Raw genomic sequence first — 14371 nt, forward strand, 5'->3', positions numbered from 1 at the left:
CAATGGTAAAACTTACAATTCAGGCTGTGCTTCTTGTTGTTGTTGTTATTGTTGTTGTTGTTTGGGAGGGCTGCTGCATTAAACAGAAAAGATTTCAGTAATGATACAGATTTTTTTAATAAAAAGAATTTTAATTACCAGCTAGATCAAAGATTATAAAAATGATATTAATTAAAACTAACACATTAATTGAAGGTTTTGGCTCTGTATTCCTTGGTGAAGATTCCTCAGTAGCCTGCTCTTGTTGTTCAGTTTGTTGTGCCGGTGGTTCTTTGCTAGGCTGCTGTTGTGGTTCCCAAGGACTGCTGCATTAAAGAGGAAGCAGTTCAATAATGATCTCAAACTATTATCATATTCTATTAAAAATAATAAAAAGTATTTTATGAGCCCACCGAACCGAACAAGATTCATGTGGTGAATAAATATTTATAAACTTACTCTTCATCAGAGGTTTGTTGTGTTTGACTTTCAGGAAGGACATAGATAAAGTCATCATTGATCAACTCTTCCTGAAGAGAACTTAGAAGAGACAACGCAAGAGGATTTCTAAGGAATGTAAACAAGGAAGAAGTTAATGTTGAATAATTAGAATTTGTTCTAAGAAACGGGAATCTCCACATTCAAAAACTCACATTTCCAAAGGTTCAAAATGAGTTTCTTGTCGAACCTCAATGATTTGTAGTTGAGAATCGGGTGTATCGCTGGTGACATTTAAACACATTTATCGTGTGATTAATTAAACAACATCTAATTACCTAAATATAAAAAAGTAACATAAATATTTTTAACTTACACTGGTGGAGTTTTAAAACTTTTTCTTGGATGGATTTTCTTTTTTCTAAAATATTTTACCGGGCTTTCCAGGGTGTTTTTCCTAAAAAAAAGATAACAAATTAAAATTAGAAACCAAGATTAAAAGCAAAAGTCTAGAAACACATTAAATTCATTTTTGGAAACTACTGAACCGAAAGTAAAGAGTGCAACGAACTAATTTACCTGGTATTGTCTTGGGCATTTACTGATCGTGTGGAGCTTCCCTGAGTCTGCAAGAGTAGTTCACTTCCGAGATTTACTGTCAGCAGTCTAACCAAGATAAATAAATATTAGTATTTGAATTCAAAGGAATTAGAAAAGGTTCTATCAATAGTTAGCAAAGAAAGAAAAATATCAGTAAAAGAACCCGAATCTTACGTCTCAGACAAATCATTTTGTGGCTCCATTGAGTCAAACTGATCCGGAGCAACCTTCGCTGTTTGAGCTCCATCATTTCTTTTCTTTGACCTCTTTTCTCTTATTGTCTCCAATGCTTGTCTTCTTCTTTCTGCAGCCCTGTCTTTTATTTGTTCAGATCTAAAAGTTCATAAAATAAGTTTGAAGGAACCTAAAACGAAAGCATCAATAAAGTAAAAGAAAATATGATTCGAGAAACTTATTGCTTGTCAGATTGTGTTTGCTTTTTTGCCACCCTTTGCGGTTGTTTTCTTTTTATTATTTCTCAATTCTCAATTTCTTTTTCTCTGCAACACAGACAAAGACATTGAATTTATATCAGAGAAAATATAAGGAAGAAAAAGACACTAAGTGAAAGAAAACCGAACCGAAAGCAATTCATTTGCTGAACAATACTTATTGGATTTCATATTTGCTTGTGCTCTCTGAATCTGTCGGCACAGGCTTCCTTTTTTTGGTTTATTTTTTAACCACCTTCGGTGGTTGTTTTCTTTTCTTTGTTCCGATTTTTTCGATTTTTTCTTCTCTGCAATACATAAGAACAAGCATATAAAAACAAATTTAAGCAAATACAAGTTAAATAAAATCAATATGAACATTAAACTTATTGGTTTTCGGATTCACTTTTGCTTTTTGAATCCGTGAAAATGCTTTCAGTTTCACTTATTGATTCTGAATCCGTCTCAACAAGCTTTTGTCTTGTTCTCTTTGCTGGTGGTGTTTTGTCGGATTCAGATTGAGATTCAAATTCGGAAAATCTTTCTTCTTCCGAAGAAGAATCCAGATTGATAATTTTTTTTTATTTTCTTTCCTTTTCCTTTTTTTATCCAACTTTCTTGTTTTTATTTTTTCATTCTTTTTTTCTCTTTCTGTACAGAAGTCCCTAAAACGGAAACAAGGACTCAATTATTTAATGAGAAATACAATAACAATCATTTAATAATCAAGAATAATGTTTCTGAATGCAGAAGAATTCAAATGAACAAATTAACAATCAAGTGAATCAAAGGGAGCAAGCCCACCGAACCGAACAAAATTCATATGGTGAATAATACGTGACAAATATTTAATCATCAAGAAAAATGTTTCTGAGTACACAAATATTCAAATGAACACACTAACAATTACAAGTAGGATAAATAAATTAATTATAACCTAAAACATAAGTTTATTTTAGTTAGTAGAGTATTTTAAAAGCATTTGAAACCAAATTTTAGGGAGAATTTTAGTAGAGTATTTACCAATGATTCTATTGCTTCGCTAGAAATCCTTTCAAGCATCATTTGCTTTATCCTATGGGCCACCCACGGTGCCAGGGGAGCATCAAGTCTGAATGGGCGAGGAAACTTGGTTTCATGGAAGTATATTAGTATCAACACAAAAACACAGCCATCAACGGACTGTTTCCTCCCATTTCTTTTGTTTTCAACTCCTTTCATCAAGAAGTTGAGCACATGTTTTGCCCAATCCCATTCCTGAATGTTGTCCAGATGAAAGATCGGTGACTTATGGATCGGGGAGGCCACACTTACCGTTGTCGGCAGCAAGAAGCACTTTTGTACAAAGACAACAAAAGTCCTCTTGAATTTTTTCCGGTTCTCCTCCCCTTCAACGCTCATATCTAGCACATTCCTTTTCTTCCGGTTTCAGTTTGTTGTAATCTACCTTATCAGCAAAACGATTTTCTACAATATTTTAATAGCAAAAACCAGTCAAAAAGGCTCAGTTTAATTTTCTGTACACCAATAAACTGAAAATAAGCAGGAAGGGAAAATTGTATTACCGTCGTTGGTTATGCCTAGGGCAGCTGCTACTTTTCGAGGAGTTATGTATATTTTTCCTTGGAGAATTTTCAAACATCCTTTCTCTTCATCAAAGCGATCAATCAATTCTCTCAAGAGGGCATGAGAGACATTCATTTCTGGGACATGTGCCAGGGTACCAAATTCCATTTCTTCCACTATATCTTTCTTTTCTTGAGTCATATCCCTGAACATTGTTGTTATTGCCTTTGTTTGGCATCTGCAATCATGAGTTTTCTACAAGTTTTGAAACATAATGTGAGGATATATTTATAATACAAAATAGATATTATTCGAATGAAAGCAGATAAATATATTTAATGTGCTTACGTTATAGTGCGGCTTCTCCTTCATTGTCACTATTGTCTTATTCTGTTTTGCTGTAATGAAAAAAATTGGTCAATACTTCACTCAATACACCGATACGCACAAAGCATGTATATCTTAATCAAGTCAATTAAAATGTCATATGCCACCGAACCGAAACTCATTCATGCACAGAATCAAACATCGTAAATAATGAAAATACTAGGAAATGATTTTTGCATGCTATCACAACAAAATAACAACAAATTTTATTTAAAGTCCTAGTTAAACTATCCACTTAAATAAATGAAAATAACAACAAATTTCATTCAAAGCCCTAGTTATACTGTAAAAATTCAATCACAGTAATCCTAAACCCTGAACAAAGAAAAAGAATGCTACCGAACCGAACAATGTTCATGTGAAGAATAAATCGTTTTCAACTTTTAATCATCAAGAGGAGTATTTCTCCATGCAAAAGAAGTACTGAACAGAGTAACAAACAATTTCAAAGCCCTAGTTACACTATGTACTGAACTGAATGAAAATAACAAGAAATTTCATTCCAAGCCCTAGTTATACTGTAAAAATGCATTCACAATAGTTCGATCTACTAAACGAAACAAATCAATCCAATAAACCTAAAATGTAACTAGGAGAAACGCGACATTGCAAGATTTCAAATGAACAGTAATTTTTCTCATACCTTTGGTAGTCTGTGTTGCTGTTTTCGTTCGTTTGTGGTTGTTCCTTGCCAAATTTTCTCGTGATTTTTTTGCAGTAGTGGTTTTCACAAAAAACGTGACAGAAGTTTGAGTGATTTTGAGAGAGATTCGAAGAGAAGTAGCGTTTTCGTGCGTTTTGAAGAAGACAGAACGTTTTTTCATAACAAGTGAAAATGTAATGGTTTCGTGTGTATAGAGCGCGTGGAAGTCACGTTTATTTTTTAATGAAATTGAAAACACGTGAATTATTTTGGGATTGGGTCAACTTGGTTACATAGTTACATAGATGTGTAGCGCGCCCGTTTAAATATATATTTTTTTCATTTTAAAAGTGTTAATAGGGGCACTTGTCCCTAAGTTTGAAAGTGGATCTGTCTCTACTTGTACGAAAAAAAAAAAAAATTAAATTAACTGGTAGTTAAATTAACTTAATTTATTGTTATGAGATAATACTTAATTAAATATCAATATAAAATATTTTTTAATAGTTTGTTAAAAAATGTTTGTCTTTGACCGAAATTATTAAAAAAGGACAAATATATGTATACTATTCATCCAACCTAATGTTAAATCAATTAAAAGAAAAATCATTTTTGACGTTAGAAATTGTTGAAGTTATCGACTTGCGATGGGGACACTGGGTTTCTCTAGAAGATTTTTATCGTCCATAAATGTTTTTATCTCTTAGCTAATTCTATTATGGGGGTATATTTTTTCTTTTTTGACATCCACAATTTTTTACTTTCTTTTTTAATTTAATTCTTTCGACGAAGCCAGAAATTCTTTGTTTGTTAAGATTTTCTTTTATTACCAAAAGTATAATGTTATTTACTACTATATATTATATATCTAGTCTTTCATTCTTACTATATATAGAGTCACCAACTTAATTATTTAAAGATGTATTTTTATATATATGTAAGAAAATCTCACTGATCATTTCCTTTAGAAAATGGATAACGAATTAACAACTCTCACCTTCCACAAACAATGTAAGATTTTAATTATATATCCTAGAGAACAAATCCAAACAAATTCAATATAATGGATTTACAAATAGATTCTGAAGATTTGATTTGCTAGCATCATAATTTAGCTTTGATTTGGTTTTGTCTTTAGTGTTCAAAATTTGAAAAAAAATTCAGAGCTGGACAACTATATAATACTAATTACTTTAATTTCATAGCAAAAATGAGAAGAAAAAAGAAAAGCATCTTTTGATCATTTTAAAATATTATATCGATCTTTATCTATCAATCAAATTGTTTCTTCCAATTAGTTACAAAATGATAAATGTTCTTTATCAGCACCATTTCTTTTCTCCTCTCTCTCTCTCTCTACTCAGTAGTTCTGTTCTTTCTCCTCCATCTTCAATCATCCTCTCTCTCTTTCTCTCTCTTCCATCTTCACATTTTTCTCTTTCTTCTTCTCTCTCTATTGATGTTTCTCTCTTCTCTATTGTTCTTCCTCTCTTCTGTGGATCAATGGTGGTTTCTCCTTTTGCCACCGTCGAGCTCTATCTTCTTCTCTCCTCTCTTTTTTTTTTCTTCGGGAGGTTACTGACTTTAGGAAGTAGCAATTTTGAGTCCTCTATTTTCTGCAACCACAGCTTCTTCAGCATCGAGTCCCTTCCTCTTTCAAATATCGTGTCTTCATCTTTTCCTTCTCTCGGCATCACTGCCCCCTTCTTCTCCTCATGACGATGCGTCTTCGTCATCTTCTCCTCCAAATGTCGTCGGAATCGAATTAGTGTTCTATGTTATTTTCAAGGAAAATGATAATCTGGGATCTAAGAAATTGACAATTTTTTGTGAAGAAAGTTCTAAGAAATTAGGGTTTTATTTTAAATTTGTGTATGTTCTATTTTTCGATTCGATTTGTGTTTGTTCCTTTTTGTGATTTTGAAGAAGACAGTGGTTGGACTATGTTGATGTTCAAGAGGGATGAGAGAAAAAGTGAGCGAGTGAGAGAGAAAGAGAGTAGGAAAGGGGATAGTACTGATGTGACAGTGGTGGATTACAGCTGACAGAGGTGCTGCAGATAGTGAGTGAGTGAGTTAAAAAGTGGGTGAGTGAGAGAAGAGAAGGGGAAGGGGGAAGTTGTGTGAGAGAGAGAAAGAGAGCTATAGATGAAGAATTAAAGAGGATGAGACTTGTCAAGAGTAGTATGAGAATTTTATGAAATTATTTAGGGTTTGAGGAATTTTTTTTGCAAAAACCAATCTTACATGGATACAAATGATAATTTTTATCTTTTTATGAACAAATATGTCAGTATTTTCAACTTTTATGAATAAAAATAATAGTTTACTCTTTTACAAATAAAAACTAATAAATCCTAACAACTTTTAAAAATGATTTAATAAACTTCTTTCAAATTATTAAAAATATCTCAGTTTTTATTCATTCTGGTTCTTAATAATTATAAAAAATTCTAATTCAAATAATGCATTTTAGTCATGATGATTAGTACAGATTAAACTTTTCTAAAGTAAAAGAGTTGTTAAAATAATAAAATAAGATGTTAACCACTCTAGATGTGAAGCATACGTGTGAAATAAACATTCTTCTAAAGCTTTTTTTTTTTTGAAGTTATTCCTAATCCTAGGGAGCATCTGTTAGCTCATGATCTTGCGCACATAGGAAGAATCATGGGGGATCCTGGCATGCATATAGCTATGAGAAGATCATACTCCAAACTCGATCGTGTCTATGTTATTGGCTGATTATTTGTCAAATTAACAACTTGCTTCCCCAAAAGAGAAAAAATAAAAAATAAAAATAAAAAAGAAGGAAAGGATAATTGAAGTAACTCGTAAGAAAAATAAAACAAAAGTATATACAACTGAAGTAAATGGGTTTTCATTTTCATTAAATTAACAATTGGAAATAAAAAGTCATGATAATGTACATGTAAAGAGTAAATTATTATTTTGTCCAAAGTATACTATTGCAGATGGTAATTGATACACCAAAAAATTATTTTAATTTGAAAAATAGTTCATCTAACCATGAATAGAATTATGTTAATGTTAAAAGAAATGATGCGTGTTAAATAATTTGAGGTGGAAAATGTTGATGTTGTGTGTTGCTGCTGCTTTCAATTCATGGAGTTGGGTTTGTAGCACAATGGAGCACAAATGCACAATGCATCATATATTTTTGTTTTCCTGGGTATCAGTGGCCGACAAGAGTGACTATTAAGGGACTTAATTATTTAGACCACACCTTCGTAATTGCAAAAGCATTATTATTAAATTATTTGACATGGTTGTTAAAAACAATTTTGTCCATAAAATTAATTAAATTCTCTTATAATTTCAACTCAAATAACTTAGATTTTCTTTTTGGTATTTCAATTAAATTAGAAGTTAATGTTGACTAGAGACAATTACTTATAGTAAAATTATTGTAATTATTATTTGTTTTGAAATAGATTTGGCCCATCAAAATCCAATCTCCATTGAAATCTAAAAACTCAACGGAGGCCCAACTATCTAAAGTCGGGAACGGATTCCAAAGGCTAATCCAAGTCTATATAAACTATAAAGGAATTCCTTATAAAAAAAATGGGATAAGTATTGTTTTGGTCCTAACGTTGAGGGTCAGAATCGAAATCATCTCTAACGTAATTTTTGATTTAGAATCATTCTTAACGTTTTTTTTCGTATTAAAATCGTCCTTTTAATTTTTTTTGGACAAAAATACCCTCACCACTACCAGCACAATTACCTACTCCTCCAGATTCAAAAAAATTCATCAACAGAAATTACATATCAATCACAATATCAAATTCCAGATTCAGAATTTCAAGCAAAAATTCAAATCCAGTGTTCCATAGTAGACACAACAGAAAAGCCATCAACAGAACACGAAATCAGAAAATTAGAAGTTGAATAATCAATCGAAATTCAAGATCAAGCGAAATTACAGACTGCGAATACAGAAATTACAACCTCAAGAATTCAACAATCTAATTCAACACCTCAACATCAGCTTTTAGCATCAAAACAACAATTCTATATCTGCAATGGGAGATTCTGATTCAGGAATCGACCTACCTGAATGCAGAAACGTGACCTCTGAACGCCGGCGATAGTACGTGGTGGGAACAAAACCAGCTGAGGAAGACGACGACGTCCACGGCGGCAGAACTACTCGGAACAGCGGCGGCAGATCTATTGGTTCTGGAACCGACACCAAAGCCACCTTGCTGGTTCACAGACACGGCGGTCGTAGGCGAAGCAGCTGCGAGAAAGACCGCGACGAACAACCCGGTGGCAGCAAGCGGCGCCTCCGCAAAGGAAAAGCTCGCGACGACCCGAGTTGACGAAGCGGCGAAGATGAGAGGAGGCAGAGGCGGCGAGGCGGCGGCAGTGGCTCGCGTCTCCTCTCTCCTTCACGATCCCCAACGGCGATGGGTTGGCGCTGGGTTTCATGACGGCGACGGCGGCTCCAAGCTTTGCCGCTGGTGCCGTCCCCCCTCCCCTTCTCCCTTCATATACCCTTTTTCTCCCCCTCCCAACACGTTTTTTTATTTTGTTTTAAATTTTATAATTTTTTTATTAAAGTAGGGGTAATTTAGGAATAAATTAAAAAATTTTATTAGAAAGGACGATTTTAAAATAAAATGTAACATTAAGGACGATTTTAAGTCAAAAATTATATCAGGGACGGTTTCGATTCTGACCCTCAACATTAGGGACCAAAACAATACTTATCCCAAAAAAAATAAACTATAAAGGAATTAACTGCTTAAGGCATTCTTGGTAATTTTAATACGCCGCATCTGACTTCGAATTTTAGCCAATGCCAACTAGTTAAGAATTCTTAAATATTGTGTGAATAAATATGTAGTATATAAGTTATCATATTATAATATCTAAAATTAAAGATTGTTTAATTTATCTGAAAAAAAAGACATCTTTAATAACGATTCATTCTAAGATTGTCATTTGAACACTACAAGACGAACAGAGTTTATCGGCGTTTTTTTTGTCGATTTGCGATGGTTTCAAACCGCCGCGAAACCGAACGCCAGCGGGGGTTATTTTTTGTGGCGGTTTCCAGCAACTGCTGGCATAACCGCCGCAGTTCATGAATTTTGCGTCGGTTGGAATAGCGGCGGTTTCAAACTGCCGCTATGTGATCAAGTGTGATTTTCTGCGTATATTTGCGGTGCTCTTTAACTGCTACTATTTGACGCTGCGATTTTTTTGAAATATATTTGTGGCGGTTTTGAATCGCCACCATTTTCTCTAGAAATCTAAATTAAGGCCGAAAATCCATGAATATTTAACTGCGAAAGAAGCTAACATATTTATATTAGTATCAATAAAGTATTTTACTAGATAACAAAGCTGCATAGTCAACTAAACATATACTTTAAATAAAAGGTCAGACGACTCCTAATTTCTATTTTTCGTCATGTCTATCCAAAGAATTTATCCGTGCAGCGATGTCTGGTGGCAGCTCCTCACTTTGCCGTTGAATCAGATAAGTTAGCACATTCTCTATTGCCTGCCTCTTCATCTTCTCTGCTGCTATTGGGCAAGAGAATCATTTTCAGACAATATTCTCGTGGATTCATCACGCTGTTCAATCTGATATTTTAACCTGCAAACGTAAATAAGCATACATAATCACACTAGGCATAGAGCATACTCAACACATCTTTATACACCAATCCAACATGTTACAACATAAAGAATTAAAAAAAACACCCCAAAATAGAATTCTAGTTAAATCTATTTATAAATCTTACAGAACACTAACGAAGTATAAACACCAGTTATTTTCTAATTTATACACTCTTATTCTATTAGTCCTATATGACTTCCTTCCTGTGCAAGATGTATATAGAGATCCAAAATAAGAAAAGGTGTTCGAAGATCCTTAATTTGTATTACGAGAAGAAAATGAAATTAAATGGTGTTCAATTTATATACGTGGCAACTAAATAAGAAAAGAAGTGAACTCAAATGTTCCATTGAAAAGTAATATATAGAATTGGCTCATCCTTGGTTTTTTTAATTGCAACCTTTTCTCCTGTGTGAGAATCATATGCAGAACAAATAACACCATAACTTCTTTTACCAATTACTTCTTCTATTCTGTATTTGCTCCCTTCACCATATTCAATAAAGAAGTCTACTTACACAGATGACTTGATTAAAATAAAACAAACACTATCTAGTAAAGATCGTAAGAAAAACCAAATGCTTTGCTAAGAGTTAAACATTCCGCAAGATGCATGCATGTTGTATTCTTAAACATGAGGTATTCTAGTCCAAATACTTATATCATAAATTTGCAAGAACTTTGAGGTTTGGGCCTATTCATAAATATCAAAGGTTCTAGTAGCTCCAAATTCTCAGAGTTATATCCACATTTCATGTGGTAAATTTACACAATGATTTATATTACCATCCAGGGTATGTTAAACTTGATCACTCTTTAGCAAAAATGGAGGTGGTCGAATACTTCGGCTTCTTTAACTCTAATATCATTGTATTTTACTTACATAATATGATTAAAACTTGGATAATAGAAATTTGTTATCAGTGATTTAGCATATTAAAATGAAGATTTAAATATTTCCAAAAAAAGGCATAGAAAATCCATTGCAATAATCTAAATACAGCACAAGAACTAAAATAGCACTCTACAACATGTTAAATTATGTGGAAAAGAAACTTTCTGTAAAACCTTTCATAAACCAACTAAGGTATTTAGCATATGGCAGGAAGCATAAATATTTGCAAGACCAGTTATTATTTATTAACCACACATAAGCCCCATATCCAGCACACAACTAAAACAGTAAAAATAGAATACTAGATTGTATAAAAGAACAAAATTTCAATTACCAAAAGAGTATAAATTCATACATAGGCAATAGATACATTCACAACTCACTACACATATCATTCCCTACCCCTCAACATCCACTAAATTCCTCCCGAAAAAATACAAAACACCAATCCAAAACATATTAAGATGCATACATGTAAATCTAAATTATTATTAACATATAGTAATACTATTTTCATAAATTAATCAACAATGCATAACATCTTTAGTATGAATCCAAATTGGAGAAAGCTGATTCTACCCCAAATTGAAATAGGTAAAGACGGCAACAACAAATAATATACACATACCAGATAGGAAAGACCCAGAATGGAGGTGCAGCGCGTTGCGGCGACAACTCTTCACAGCGGTATCGGTGCGTCTTGTAGGCCTTTCCTTCGCTTCACTCCTTTTTGTCCTGTGTTCTTGGCAAGAACGAAAACAAACCCCAAAAAATTGAAACTAAATCAAGAAGAAAAAGCATGATGTGAACCAAATTGAAATCTGAAATGAAAATTTTTTTTCCCAAATTGAAAGGGGGATTTTTTAGACAAACCAAACAAACCAAACACATTAACTAAAATCGAAACCGAACCAAGAAAAAGATTAGTGGGAACCAATTTGAATTCTGAAACCAAAAAGAAAATACAACAAAATTGAAGGAGGAATTTTTTACATACCAATAATCTGAACCAAGAAGCTAAGCATAACTAATAATAGAACCAGAGGAAGAAGGGAGCAAATCGGCGATGGACCCACTGGCAAGGGGAAGCACAATGCAGCCGGTACTGACGGGTAGAGGGGAACGTCAGCAATGATTCTAGTGTGGAGGTGTGTTTCTTGCCTCTGCTCCTTTTCTGTTCGCACGAGGTAAAAACAAATCCCAAATCTGATTCTTGACTATATATACCCAATCAAGAAGAAAAACATCAATATAAGCTAAATTGAAAAGTGAAACCAAGAAGAAAACTCAACTAAATTGAAAGAGGGATTAGCAAACCTAATGAAGTGGTGTGCGTAATGATGGAGGAAGGGGAAGCGGCTCAGTGATGGATACAACAATGGGGATGACGAGACTATTGAAATTGACGGAGGGGAGTACCACGGCAGTAAGGATTCCAGAGAAGTGATTTGCGCCCTTACATAATTGACTTCGCGAGAAAAAGGAGAGGAGAACACTCTATATTAATGAAGCTCTTATGAAATTGATTTCCAGTGTTCATTAGATTGCTACCACAACCGCAACTAACTTGCCAATTTGCAGCAGTTATGTGAACGGCTGCCAATTTACTGCCGCCATCCTCCGCTTCTGTTGTAGTCGAAAATAAAATAAAGGAAAACTTATTGAAATAAGCATAGGGTAATTAAGGAGTTATGGACTTAATTATAAGAGTGTTCTGGACAAGAGAGAGCATAACCGATGAAGCAATTAACTCATAACCGACATCAAGAGATAACGGCTATGCCATCAAAGTCTATAATCATCGAATCTCAGCAATAATACGTAACAATAAGCACTGCAAAGTTAAAAGGGTAAAGCAACCAATAGGTAAGAACACAAAAGAAAGGCTTCCCCCACCTAATACATTACTGACTTTAACATCAGAGTGTCTTGCAAGTTGCCCACCCGACCTGGTTCTGTGCTGACGAAGTTGGGATCTCCAATCTCTACCCCTTTAGTTCGTAAATTCACTTCGACCATGAACATTTGGCGCCGTCTGTAGGGATCCCACTTTGGCAAGAATCATGGATGAATGGCAGATTCACTCTACAGTCAATTTAGAAACCCCAAACCCCATTAAAAAGCCAACAACAGGAAGATGGACACGAGACTAATGTCACACCAAGTCAAAAAGAAGTCCCTCCTGACTATGAAAATCGAGAACCCATTAACCCGGAAAATTGTCACCCAGAAACCCGTCATTTCGCTGGCCTTGGAGATGACTATCACCATGCCATTCAAGAAATGCGACATAGGGTGCAAGCATTGGAGCGCTATGGTGCACGAAATTGTGATCTCAGGCAACGGCGCTAAAAACTCTGTGCGCACGTCTTAATAAATTGTTTTTCATTCACAACTTCGATACAACTAACCAGCAAGTGCAATGGGTCGTCCAAGTAATAAACCTTACGTGAGTAAGAGTCGATCCCACGGAGATTGTTGGTATGAAGCAAGCTATGGTCATCTTGTAAATCTCAGTCAGGCGGATTCAAATGTGATTGGACTAGATAATTAGATAATTAAAAGATAAATAAAATAGGATAGAAATACTCTACTCGGAATACCACAGACAAGGTTTAGACTTTCCGGACTCTCATGAATGCCGCCATCAATCTAGCTTATACCACGAAGACACTAATAACTCGGACTCGGTCCCCTATATTAGATATCCAAGAGATACTCATTCAATCGAAGGTAGAACGGAAGTGGTTGTCAGGCACGCGTTCATAGGGAATGATGATGATTGTCACGTTCATCACATTCATGTTGAAGTGTGAATGAATGTCTTAGAAGCGGAATAAGATGAATTGAATAGAAAATAGTAGTACTTTGCATTAATCTTTGAGGAACAGCAGAGCTCCACACCTTAATCTATGGAGTGCAGAAACTCTACCGTTTGAAAATACATAAGTGATAATAGGGTAAGCATGGCCGAGTGGCCAGCCTCCCATGGAGGTCTAGAGATCTCAAAATGATCAAAAGATGTTCCAAAGATGTTCAAAGATGTCTAATACAATAGTAAGAAGTCCTATTTATAATAAACTAGCTACTAGGGTTTACAGAAGTAAGTACTTGATGCATAAATTCACTTATGGGGCCCACTTGGTGTGTGCTTGGGCTGAGCTTGAATGTTACACGTGCAGAGGCTCTTTCTGGAGTTGAACGCCAGGTTGTAACGTGTTTCTGGCGTTCAACTCTGGTTTGTGACGTGTTTCTGGCGTTTAACTCTAGACAGCAGCGTAGAACTGACGTTCAACGCCCTTTTACGTCATCTAAACTCGGCCAAAGTATGGACTATTATATATTGCTGGAAAGCCCTGAATGTCTACTTTCCAACGCAATTGAAAGCGTGCCATTTTAAGTTCTGTAGCTCTAGAAAATCCACTTTGAGTTCAGGGAGGTCAGAATCCAACAGCATCAGCAGTCCTTCTTCAACCTCTGAATCTGATTTTTGCTCAAGTCCCTCAATTTCAGCCAGAAAATACCTGAAATCACAGAAAAACACACAAACTCATAGTAAAGTCCAGAAATATGAATTTATCATAAAAACTAATGAAAACATCCCTAAAAGTAACTAGATTCTACTAAACATACTAAAAACAATGCCAAAAAGCGTATAAATTATCCGCTCATCACAACACCAAACTTAAATTGTTGCTTGTCCCCAAGCAACTGAAAATCAAATGGGATAAAAAGAAGAGAATATACTATAAATTCCAAACTATCAATGAAACA

General features: G+C 34.5%; 1 long non-coding RNA gene across 2 annotated transcripts; it reads right to left on the minus strand.

Annotated features, from left to right (window-relative positions):
* On the minus strand, nt 9357-12344 carry LOC107608110. Of its 2 annotated transcripts, none has more exons than XR_001612716.2 (4): nt 11915-12344; nt 11595-11814; nt 11226-11332; nt 9357-9678 (listed from the first exon to the last, which is right to left on the minus strand). It is a non-coding gene; the product is annotated as an uncharacterized LOC107608110 (long non-coding RNA). The 2 variants fall into 2 exon arrangements; XR_001612715.2 differs by having other exon boundaries at nt 11226-11339; nt 11915-12338.

Source organism: Arachis ipaensis, chromosome B07 (genome assembly GCF_000816755.2).
Source record: "Arachis ipaensis cultivar K30076 chromosome B07, Araip1.1, whole genome shotgun sequence".
In the NCBI taxonomy this organism is placed as follows: domain Eukaryota; kingdom Viridiplantae; phylum Streptophyta; class Magnoliopsida; order Fabales; family Fabaceae; genus Arachis; species Arachis ipaensis.